The sequence below is a fragment of the Epinephelus fuscoguttatus genome, linkage group LG19 (assembly GCF_011397635.1).
Source record: "Epinephelus fuscoguttatus linkage group LG19, E.fuscoguttatus.final_Chr_v1".
NCBI classification, from domain to species: domain Eukaryota; kingdom Metazoa; phylum Chordata; class Actinopteri; order Perciformes; family Serranidae; genus Epinephelus; species Epinephelus fuscoguttatus.
In genome coordinates, this window is record NC_064770.1 from 35,101,742 (window position 1) to 35,115,043 (window position 13,302).

The window sequence follows — 13,302 nt, forward strand, 5'->3', positions numbered from 1 at the left end:
TTTCTATCTTAATTTTTTGCCTCTCGTCTTTCCCACACTTCCTCCGACAGTGACATGCACACACATATATAACACCAGATCTACACACTTTGCGACAGCCGATGACAGATTGTCCCACGTGTAGAGATGCAGGATAAGATTATCGCACAAGCTGTCACCTTGAAATGGACGACGAGAGAGAGGGATGCAGTAAAGAAATGTAGACGATGAGACCGATTAGAATCACCCTGCTGGGAATGCACGAAGGCTGCAGAGGCTTCATATGATTTTCTACTTGTGTATGTGTTTTGTGAGTTATGCCGTGTGTGTGTGTGTGTGTGTTCACAGAGAAGTAAGTGTGTCTCCCTATATAAACTGTGAGCATATTGTTGCTCTAGTTGGTATTCCACAGGAGTCTTTCCTCGTGGTCTCGCCCTCCTCCAACATCTATCTCACCTCTCCTCCCCTCCATCTATCTCTCCTCCTCCTGCTTTTCTCTTGGTTCCCTCTCTTCCTGATTGCGTTTGTTGCTCTTTGTCTTTATTTATCGCTCACCTGTTTTGCTCCATCACTTCTGTCTCTGCCTCTCATTCTCCTGCTTTCGTCTCCCACTCCTTTCAATCCCGCCCTCCCTTTCCCCAGATGAAATATTCATGCCCATCCATACTGGGAGTGTAGCAGCAGCAGCAGCCGGAGCCACAGGAGTCAATGCTTTCAAAGACTTCAGGCCTCTGAGAGGGAGAGAGGGGGAGAGAGGTTGTGGGGGAGGAAAGGGAGGGAGTAGGCGGAAAACGAGCAAGGAAGTGAAGGCAGAGGAGAGCAGGTGAGAGAAAGGAATAGAAAGATAAGCTGTGACAGAGTGAGAAAGGAAGAGAAGGAGTAGGAGGATGAGTGAAAAGACCAAGCAGCCCCTCCATCACATCAAACACCAGGCAACACATGATGAAACGCTGCTTTTCCATCGCGCACACACACACGTGCACGTGCACACACACACCTGCAGACACATACTGTAGGTTAAACACAAAGAGAGAGAAAACCACAGAGAGATACAGCGCCTGCAGCACTTCAAACATCAACCGACACATGATTAAACACTTCGTTCTCTTTGTATTCCACGCTCGCTGGCACCAAAAAAAACCCTCTCGCACCCCTTGGGTCCTCATAAGGCCATTTAAGCAGTTTTTACACCAAGGGACAAACACACACAAACTCGCGGAGACATTTTATGCACATTGAGAAAAGCAGCCACACACACTCTGTCTCTCTAAACACACGATCAGGCCTCTAAGGCTTTCATCAGTCACCCCTCCGCATGATCCGATAGGCCCTCCGCCGCTAGTTCGTCCTCTAATGTGCCAGATGTGATCTTAAATTCACTTTGTCTTATTATCCTGAGTTTGCACAACAGACTCGCCGTCCGCCTGCCTGCTGGATAAAGCACACACACGCTCCAATTAGGTGCCAAAATTCTGGGTTGTTTCCAAGCAACCTACATTAAGCTGCAACTGCTGTGAGGGAATCGGGGCTTCAAAGCTTTTGAAGGATGTTTTCGCTGTTTGAATGTGAGTTTTATGTGTGTGTGTGAAAGGGAGAAAGGCAATAAAGATGGGACAGAGGCTGGAGAAAAATTGAAAGCAACACAAATTTAAAATATGTTATTGTGTTGATTTGATGTTTGATTTTCCCCGACATCCTGGAATAAGATCGCAGCACTGGTGGAGCAGATGTAGAGGTTGTGTCTTCATTGAGTTTTCCTTGTGTTGTTAAGCAGCTGACCCAGAGGTGACCTCACATCTCCCTCTGGAGGAAGAGAAATGTGATCAGACTGCAGTTCATGAGGTATCACATCACATAACACAGCACTACAGTTCATCATTCTGCATGTCTTGCACCGATGCACTGGTGTATGTGAGCTCTCATTATGCCCAGTGTGACAGTGTGTCCTCTGCTCAGACAGCAGTTGTCAGAATTTCAGCCCCCTTACTCAAGGCCTCTTAAATGCTCTCTGTTAGCACCGTTCACCATCAATAAAAGGTGATGTCTTCCTTCCAATAGAATAACCATCCCATCACAGCCCTGCTCGGCAGTGTGTGAGATTTAGGGAGACTTAAGCCTTCCACTTCTGAAATGGAAGTTTTTCAGGCTCCAGTTTCCAAAAAAAATTTGTCCACGAGTGGTGTGATTAAAAAAAAAAAAAAAAAAAAGATATCCCCACAAAACCGCAACACCCGCTACCAAGTGATGTAATACACGTGCCAAAGCAGTAGGTGGTGATGTAACTTCTAATGGAAAGGCCATTTAAGCAATCAGAAGTCAATACCGGAATAGGGAAGTGCGGAAAATAAAAACAATCCGATCCACAAAAATAGCGTGAAACAACCAACAATGACGAATTGAGGCGGGGAGAGTCTTTCGTGTGGACAGATAGCGAAGTAGAATTGCAGGCAAAGTATGCCGATATTCAAGCTCTCTTTATTGAGCAGTACCGTGAAACACGCTCACAAATAAAGTTAGCACCAGCATGTTTGTTTGGTCTGCAATTTCACTAGTTATTTACTGTCGCTCTGACATCAAACAATGGAGACAGGTAATAAAATACTGCGGTTATCCTATCTACACGCAACCGCTGGCACTGGAGTCTTCCAAAAACTTCACCCTGGACTCTGGTTTCAAAGAAACGTGGTTTCAGGTGCGGTTGTATGTGGCCAAACAGCCAAATTGCATAGAATAATAAACAGTTTCAGAAGTACACGGGTCTGTGTGGACTAGGCCTTAGTGGTGAGGATTGCAGATTGAACCAGCTGAAACTTCTCCCAGTTAGAATTCCTTCACTGTTTATTGTTCAGGAGGTTTTTCCCGGGAGCCGAATTTTCCAAAGAGGTCTCTCCCTCTCCAGAACAAACCGGGTGATTAAAACTGGTTAAAACAGTGAATAAAGCACACTTTTTTTTCTACGCTGTTAGGCATGACTCAGACAGGCTGCTCATCCAGCACCTGCTAATGTGTGCTCACCTTTTTTCTCAAATAATTTGAGCTCCAAACGTTCAGGAGGTTTTCACCAGGAGCCGAATTTTCCAAAGAGGTCTCTTCCTCTCCAAAACAAACAGACCCGGCGATTTAAACCATCAAAAAAACTAAGAAAAAGCAGTTCAGTGTTGTGGCCGATGTGAAAACGCAAATGGCCCCATCTATAGCCAGTGCTTTGTTTGTCCATTCTGGGCTTCTGCAGAATCCGACCCGGCCTCACTCCAAAGTCGTCGAAATCCAGCGCCTGGGCAGTGACTTGTGGCATCAGACACTAACAACAAAAGCTGTACTTTAACGTCAGCATGATATGCGGCCAGTTGCCGTTACAGTTTAACGGCGCTAGCAAACGCAACAAACAGCGTCTTTCACCTGTGAGAGCAGTGTTCATGCCCAGTAAGATTATAAAGCCAGGGGAAAAAAAAGTCAATTCAAGTTGTTGTACTGACGTAGTGCTTTTATTTTGAAAGAAACTGTATGTAAATGTTAAATTTCCTGTGAAAACAGGAGTGTATTTTGAAAGAAGACAATGCATGTAACAGGCAGAACTTGACACGGCGTCCCAGAACATCAACAACCAACACACGCAGGGTATCTTGCACGGGTCCATGTCATTGGTTCGACATCCCATTAGTCCAACTGTCCGCGGTGCTGAACGGCTCGTGGCGGGCGTATGGTGCGCCGCGACCGGCTTGAGGCGGAGCAGGCTCACGGCTTATGAGTTTGTCACTTTCTTTTTCATTTTAACCCACACCATGATCTTTTCCTGACCCTAACCAAGTGGTTTTTGTGCCAGACCTTAACCACAGGGCATCATGATGATTTCGGAATGGACTTCGGAATAATGAGTTTAATATGGTCGGAACAATGGGATGTCGAACCAATGGGCAGTTCCCCCTTGCACGTCATATGTGGACGTGGAAAGTTATGTGACAAGGTCGGAGTGATAATGTGTTGTAGAGACCTGCTCCCTATATAGATAAAAATGTCTCATTCTTATTTTCAGGTGATTATACATTAAAGCAACACAATGAAGTTTTTGAGCCCTCAAAATATATATCCAAGATCCTTGTGATGGTACATCAACTCACAATAGGTTGGATGACACCTCCGTCATTGCTTGAGAGCGTCTCTTTCACTTGCACTGGCACTATGCAGTTTTGGGGTTCGGGTAAAATAGGAAAAAAAAGGACTACAAAATTTGCCTGCTTTACACCATACGTCATATCCTCCTCCTCTCTAGCGTAGCCAAACCGAGGTGAACGAAGTTAGACGTGGTTGTCATAGCTGAAGCAACAAAGAAAAGGAAGAAGGTGAAGGTGTTGTCTGAGGAGGCAAGAAAAGAAACATGGGAGAGCGATAAAACAAGAGCTTGAACAAGGATTAATATTGGCCCAGCTTTCACACACTGGTGAGAGCTGCCCGACCGATGGTGACCTGGCGCTGTTACTGCTGTTACCCTCTACTTAGGAGACTCACTGTCTGCAGGTCGGCTGCCTCAGGTAGCCTACATACAGACAGCTTTCATTTTAGTTTGTCTTTAACACTTGCGATATGCTTGTGTCGACCGTGATCGTAAACCATAATAGCGGTGAATGAGAGACTGCGGACAGAGCAGCAAATGCTATGAGGTTACTTTACCTGTTCTGAAGACGTGATGATCGCGCATTACACAGCTTCAGGAAGTTCACGTTCAAGTATCGTTGGCTTGTCAACAAATGCACGCGCAGAAAGATTTTTGCTACAGTTGTAAAGACAATACGGTTTTTCGTCTGTAGGGGGACCCCGTGAGGTTAAAAGCACAATCCTCCATTGTGTTGCTTTAAAGAGAACTTCTTATTACATTGTATTCCATTTCTGCCATTATATCCCCTAAATCCTACACACTGGACCTTTAAATACCCATAAATGTATATCCATCCACGGCTGAAAATAGTCCCCAACAAATACACAATTTACGCCAGTTTGTGTAACACTGACTAAAAACCACAGTGCCCAGCTGTTTTAGAAAATTATTTATCATTTCTAAAAATAAAACTTTAAAAATGTGACATGTTTTTATGGATTTATAACCCCAACCCCAACCCCAAATGATGTAAAACACAAATAAAAACAGAACGCAATGATTTGCAAATCCTTTTTCGAAATATATTTATTTGAATACACCGCAAAGACATGAGATTTAATGTTTAAACTTATCATTTGCATTGTATTTTGTAGACAAACACTCATTCAGAGTCTGATGCCTGCAACACGTTACAAAAAGTTGGGGCAGAGGCATGTTTACCACCGTGTTACATCACCTTGTCTTTTCACAACACTCAGAACGCATCTGGGAGCTGAGGACCGTAACTGTTGAAGTTCTGAAAGTAAATTTCTCTCTCAAGATTCACAAGAAGACCTCCCGAAATCTTCGAGATGGAAAGACTTTCTGTGTGGAAGAATGAGCCAAACTCCCATCTGGGCTCTGTGAAAGGTTCGTGTCTTCATGCAGGAAGAGTCTTGAAGTTGGCATTGCAAATAAAAGCTTCTCCAGCAAGTAGTAAATAAATTTCAGTTTGAGTGTTCAGTACTGTTTTGCTGTGTCATTCCACTTGGTTTGAAATGTCAGAATTTGTTTATCAGTGTAGTTTAATTGAGTTAATAATGTCTGGTCTAAAGTTTCATGTGGATAGCTCCATTGGAAATATGTTTAAAGACAACGACAGTGGAGAAGGATATCGTTGGAAACACTTTCAGAGAGATGTGATGAACGATAGAAACACTAACATACAATTAAAACCCATCTGAATTTACAGGGCGTCACGTTCAACATAGCAGATGATATTGTGGAGATACTCATCTTTATAAAGACGCAATCAGGATGAAGGACATCTGGGACACAATCAGGCTCACCCTTGGACTCAGTGGTGAGTGTTTTGTCATTGTCATTAACAGAAGTGAGGAGACAATTATAAATAGCTAACACAAGCTGGTGACCCGTATCCTTGTACTCCTGGCTGAACGTTATTGTTCATCAGTGTGGATGCTCACACCTTAATTCGTACAGCTTATGTCCGTGGTGTAAACAGCCTCTCGGTCTTCTTGTACTATTGTTCAGCACTGGCTACGATTATACATTTGCTATATACAGTATACACAATATGCAGAACTCTATTCCAAACAGGATGATACACCGAAATATATAATTAGACACTCCTCAGATTTGTTGTATGGAGAATTGTCGATGTCAAAGTGCAACGGCATTACCATCACAGGGCTCCCTAAAAACTTGACATTTCAGCCAGGTTGTCATGGTTTTGCTGGGCAAAGCAGTCTCGGTAAGTCATTTAAAAATCTGCCAGGAAGTCTAGTCCTGGTTACAGCTGTGTCAGCAGTACAAGAAGCAAAACTCTAAGTGAACAGATGATTACAAATATATAGAACAAAACACCAGCATCAATAGACTACTGAACGGGCCTGCCAGGCACAAGCCCAGAGGCCCAAAGTGTCAGGGGGCCCCCTGGCCTTCACTTGCTAAATGTCACATGTCAAATTAACACGTACCGACCAGGAACAGACTCAAGATGACCATAGAGAGACACAGAAGACACCAAGTTAAAAAGAGACACAAAACAACCACAGAGTTTGTGTGTCTTGCTCCTGTGTAGGAGAGGTGGTGGGGCCCTTTGCATATCTGTACACAGGGGCTCAAAGTGTCAGGGGAACCCCCTGGCCTTCACTTGCAAAATGTCACATGACAAATTAACACGTAAGCTACTGACCAGGAACAGACTCAAAATGACCACAAAGAGACAAAAACAAGAGTTAGCTCAATGAGTGTGTTTACATGGACAGTCTAATTCCCTTTTCATTCGGAATGAAAGTTCATTCCTATTAAAAGTGATCTTGTAAACACCTAATTCGGAATGAAAATGGCCAACGCGATTGAAAATTCAATCCGATGTAAGGGGCTGGAATATTCCGTTTCTAATTCCAAATGAAAGAATTTCTCGCACTTGTATACACTCATTCCTCTGTAAGTTCATTCCGGTGTTTCTGTGCATGCTCGTTTCCTTGCCCTTCTGGCGCGATGACGTATACAGCGTGCATAGCAACGGACTGCGATAGAGCAGTCGGACTCATTGCACTCACTGGTTTCCATACGCCACAGCATGGTCTTCTATCTCCCTTCTCCTCCTCAACAGACGAAGCATTAGCAGAACAAGGTTGTTGTCGTACTGCTGCTTCAAGAATATAAGCAAAACAAGCCCGAAAAAGGCACTAAGAACGGCGTCGCCCCGCCCGCTATCCAATCAGAAATCTTCCCTACCTCAAACCTTGCACGGACTCGAATAAAGGTAATTAAACTGATCTCCCGTGTAAACCCCCATTCGGAATGAATATTTCTCATGTAAACTACCTGGAAACACTTTAATTCCAAATGATTTCATTCAGATTTATTTCATTCTGAATGAGAAGCTATCATGTCACCACACCCAATGAGACACAAAGGCCCAATCCCAATTCCTTTCCTTATCTTAACCCTCAATCTTAACTTTCAAGCTCAACCCTCAATCTCACTAGCCCTTAAAAACCAAGTGTTAGGGCTATCTTGAGACTTAGAAATGGGACACCCCTTAAAGGCAGATACGTCTTCAGACTGTGGGGGCAGCAATACGCCAAAGCTCCGTCCAGTCTGTCAATTCAAAAGAAGAAGAAGAAGAAGAAGAAGGTACATTACGTCATCAGTAGTCGTAAAAGAAGAAGGTTACAGACGAATGATGCGAATCATGCCATCTGCAGCTGCGCTTATGTCTTGCTTGGGATTTAGGAATCTTTCTGAGATTGTCTACAGCAGTTGATATTCAACCAAATAAGGTGTAACACAACTACCGACATAACTCTTTCAGCTAACTTATGGTAGTTAACGTTAAACCAAAACACCAGCTTTAACCTGCAGCTGCGGCTACAGTAGATGACACCGTCCGGTCATCTTACAAAAATGTCGGTGCAAGCATTCCATGTATATTGATAAAACTTAACAACATTACCACTGAGAAAAATGATATAATAATAATAATAATGTTAACTAAACGACAGCTAACGTTATGGCTTGTGTGCAGCGCAACGGCTAACATTAACGTTACTATCGATCGTTAGCGAAAAAATGCGTTCGTGTTTACGCTACAAAGAGGTCTAAAATCCATAAAATGACATTTAACTAAGATATTACAATGCTTATCATAATTTTTAAACTCATATTTGCAAGGAAAATACTCACAGTTATAACTCTTCTTTTTACCGCTTTCTGCCGCCATCTTGCTTTGAATGAATTGTACGGACTCAGCTGATTTTGGCTGGGCTCGGCCGATGATGCGCAAGGGATTCTGGGATAGCACTTGATCTCAGGGTCAAGCAAAAGATAAGGTTATCAAACAGTTTTTTACACTACGGTTTTGTCAGCTTATCCATAAAGTGACCAGGTGACACAATGCAAACTGACAAAACCACTGATTAGGCACACACCACACTGTGTGACGCAGGATGTTATGCCCCGCCCCCAGTTGAAGTACCAAGTTATTAGGGAGTCCCTTACTATCATGATGAATAATTGAGAAAAAATGTGTTGTTATGCATTCAGATTTTTCCTAATGTACTCAAACATGTAATATTTATCTAATCAGCGATCTATTTCCTCTCCCTCTCTCTGCCTGTGTGTGTGTGCGTGCTGATATTGTAATCTCATTTGTGACATTTAACAGTTGTTTACATGTAATGACACACACTCAGAGGCTGCATATTGCCCCAGGTTTGAGAAACATGAGCCTAATCTGCTGGGATTTGCTCTAACATACATAATGCATTCTGTCTCAGAGCGACGTTAGCTAATTAGCAGCAACATATAGTCGGCTAATTAGCAGTACGCCACAGAATGATTTTGCAACCCTCAGAGGGCAGAAAACGCTGAAAGTCAGAGAGGATTTAGAGTCAGCAGGAGATGTGATGGTAGATACACAGATATAATGGATGGTTTATGATAAAAGGGGTGAGGGAGACAGGAAGAGGGGACAGGTTCAAAGAGAGACAAAAAGAGAGACAGCGTAAAAGAGATGAATATTTGATTTAATCTGGGCTGCTTTAGAATATAAATTCATCACTCTACATGTTTCTATGTGTGCACTTTAATGTGCCGCCAGTATCAAACAGTTTATCCAGGAAGATCCAGGTCACAGTTTTTGACATCACCTACATTAAAGCCATTGTGCTTCATGAAAAAGAGTCGCCATGAATTCACAAAATGAACAGAAACCACACAGAGTGTCCTTTCAAAAGTCAAAACTAGAAGCAGATATCATTGACATAAGAGAAAAACTCTAGACACGAAGGAGGCCACACAACATGTTACAAACGGAGAAAGATAGAGAGAATAGCCGAAAATGTGGACAACACGGGGTTATACAGTTCTGCATTTTGGGAAATGTGCTTATTTATTTTCTTATTGAGAATTACAAAGATTGACTCCATTCTCATGTCTTTATATTACCATAAAGCTAGGCTACTACGAGCGACCTGTTAGCTTAGCTTAGCTTACAGACTAAAAACAGGGGAAAACAGCCAGCCCAGTTCTGTCCAAAGTAGAGGTGGGCAATATTGCAAATAATTTTTATTATTTAAAGCAGCTGAGCTCAAAAAATTACTGGAATATCTGAATATAGTCTCAGTCTGCTAACAGCTAATGTTGACCGGATGCAGATTGAAAATGTAACACTAACCAATGCTTAAAGCCTCAGTGTGTAAAAATGGTGAGTAACAGTGACATCAGTGGTCAAATTCTAGATTGCAGCGCTCACTCACTCACCCCTCCCGTCGGGTAAGTGACGGTGGCCTCGTAGGACAAAAAGCCTTGCGCAGACAGCAGAGTCTTTCAGGAGTATCTAGCAACGAGGTGAATATTTATTTAGGAATCTAAACCATGTTACGATATGTTATAGCTTACCAGTGAGATATAGGTTATCTGTGAGATATATGTTAGGAGTGTTTTATTTCTAATTGTTTTGGTAACACGAGCATTAGCACAGTAATGCTAAAATAACACGTTTTATGTGATAGTCGCGGCACAGTGCGGCAAATATAGGTTGGTACAATTATAATATATGCGATTCCAGAGTGTTCTTCCACAGAGAGATGAGGAAGAGGGAGAGGGAGAGGAGGAAGACCAGGGAGAGGGAGGGGGAGAGGGGGTAACGTTAGAGGCAGTGCAGGAACAGCCAGGTGAAGAGGTGTGTCTCGGCTACCCAGAGGGAAGAGGAGCAGGAGAGGGTGGCAGCCTTCACAGCAGCGTGAGAGGAATCAACAGATTAGGCTGTAGGCTAGGCTAACCATTTAGCTGTAGCTCTGGGATAACGTTAGCCAAGGCTAGGATAAGGTTAGCATGTAAACGTAACCGTCACTCAGACTTAGACGAGAGGGAAAAGTAGTTGCAAACATGAAGCCAAAATGATTTTAAAATATCAGACTGAATTACCTGTCTAGCAGAAAGCAGGCAACCTCTGCATCCCTTGTGAAATCCTTCTCCTTCAGGAGTTCTTTCCGCCTGGAATAAGCAACACCGATATTCACTCGCGTTTTGTCCCGTCCTCGCTTATCTGATCTTTTTCTTTTATTTGGTGGCGTGGTTTCCCTCTTACGGGGCAAAACATATGTGTGGTCCTCCATTTAAAGTGCGACAGAATCATAAAAGTACAAAGCAGATTCACGCAGAAGCGCCCCGGATTGATCTTCACCTTAACCGTCTCCAGTGACGGCAAGTTCTAGGTAAACGCGAAAGGCGAAGCGCGTATATCCCTTTTTGTATGTGAATTGCATTACACTTTAGTAAATATATATTTATGAAAGCAATAATTGATATTTGCTAATAAACAACCACGTAAATTACACATTGTAACTTTAAGGTCCTATTTGACTAAGGGTGCTTTCATAGCTGCGCTGTTTGGTTCACTTCCTGGTTTGGTTTCCTTCCTTTTCTGAGCCTCTCTGCCAGTGAACTGTCTGTGTGTCGGGGACCTGGATCATGGATGTGTAAAGAGAACTGGATACAGCATTGGAGGCCCGATCCCATTCTTGCCCATGGAAGTTGCTCAGTGGCGCAAAAACATTTAACCGCTCTATATAAATTTTCCTGAATGATCGGCATGGAGCAAGTGCACTAGAGACTTCCACCAGCTGAGCCAACTACTTCCAGTTTAGCGCTGTGCTAACTTGAATAGGGATACAGTTATTTAGTTTTTCAGGTGTTATAGATTTTCCAAATATTGTTTCATTATCATGGATAAAAACCTGATAATGAACAAGTCATTTTGTGATGCTCATAAAATGTATCCACTGATTTACAGACGTCTCTTTCACAATGTAAGTCTATGGGAAAAAGTCTTTGGGCCCCGTGGCACCAGGTGGCGGACTCAGAAGTTGTTATTTTCTTACTGTGCAAATAGTTTTTCTAGTTGTGCACTTTTAACTACTTGACTCACAGTCACTTTGTCTTCTGTGTTTCCTTTCTTGTTGTACAATACCCTTGTAAAACATTTTGTGACCTATGTCTGTGAAAAGCACTATATAAATAAATGTTCTTACTTAATTACTTATTCAGCTGTTTGGCCACTGTGTCGAATTGGCTTCAAAGCCCGGTGTACCTTCAGGGGGCCTGATCTGGATGCTGAGGCACTTCCTCCTCCTTCCTTCTTTTCTGTTGCAGATCCAAGTTTTCTTTTTCATGTTTTTTGTAATGTCTTCAAAACAAATTTGTGGTGTTGCCACAGTGCTGATCAGCCTACACACATCACTGTTGACAATGTTTCAATTCATAGCTGTGAAAAGGCTCCAGTCGATGCTTCTTTTTTGTTCAACCATCACTGCAATTATGTGTCAACTTAAACTCATCTGGGTGGGCGCCGCAGTGCGTGCTTGACGTGTATGTTGTCAGAGTATACACACCACAACAACAGCAGAGAGACAAAGAGTTTGCACAGTAAGATGTATTTACCACAACAGAATGTTGTTTACACAGACACAGTTTAACCTGTTTGATGAAATAAAAATGAGTACAACGTAGAGGAGAGAAACTGATCCTTTTCTGATTTCTGTCCTACTGAGGCTAGAATTGCTCTCCAGAACAAGACGTAGTATCATACCAGTGTTTAGATGTTGATATTAGTATTGATGGTAGTGTTAATATTCAAAATGTGACTACCAGCACCCCTAAAAGCCCAGACACACCAAACCAACTTTAGAGAACTGTGATGGCCCCCTGCTGCATCACCTGACATTGCCTTGTCTCAGCCAAAAAAGTTGCACATGAAGACATCGCAAAGACTACAGCCGACGGCCATCTAGCCTGTATGTTCTGTGCCTGTGAGAGAGGAAATAACTCTTCACACTAGCAGATGGAAGTCATCTATAATTGGCATTCAAAAAGAGAAACCGAAAACCATCTTGATGCTAATTAGCCAGTTAGCACATTAATAACACAGTCCAGTGTTGAAAGAACAGAGTATATTTACCATGCACCAGTGAACAGTACCACAAACCATCTGGAAACATTTCTGCTAAAGAGCTCAATGGTTAGAGAAAAATAATCTGACCTTATGTGACAAGTTAATTTTGGGCTGACACCTTCTTGGCTTTAGCTGATTGTTTACTTTCCTCACTTCCTTTTCTCTTCTTGTGCGTTGAGCTGAACTGCCAATCAGAGTGATTTCATTTACCAACGGGCTCTGCCCATGCCAGCGCTGATTCAACATGCTGAACTGGCCAAAAAAACAAGCCAATGGGCGTGGAACCGACCGCAGCGACGAGGGCCACAAACACTCGCCAATGGCCCAACATTGACCAACAGCCGACCATCAGCTTGGAGTGTCAGGTCCTTTAAGCACACTGATTTGCATGCTAGTCTGTATCTGGTATATCTATCCGTCCGTCCATCCGTCCATCCATCCATCCGTCCATCCGTCCATTTTCATCTGCTTATCCAGGGTCGGGTCGCGGGAGCAGCAGGTCAAGCAAAGCACTCCAGATGTCCCTTTTCCCAGCAACCCTTTTCTCAGCTGCTCCTGGGGGACCCCAAGGTGTTCCCGGGCCAGATGAGATATCCCTCCAGCGTGTTCTAGGTCTTCCCCGGGGCCTCCTACCAGTGGGATGTGCCCAAACTTCAAATTTACCCTACAGTTTTCAGAGTGGTATCAAATCTCATCTAATTCTCAGTAAAACAAAATAGAATATTTCCCAAAATGTCCATCTATTAGTTATATGTTATGTATT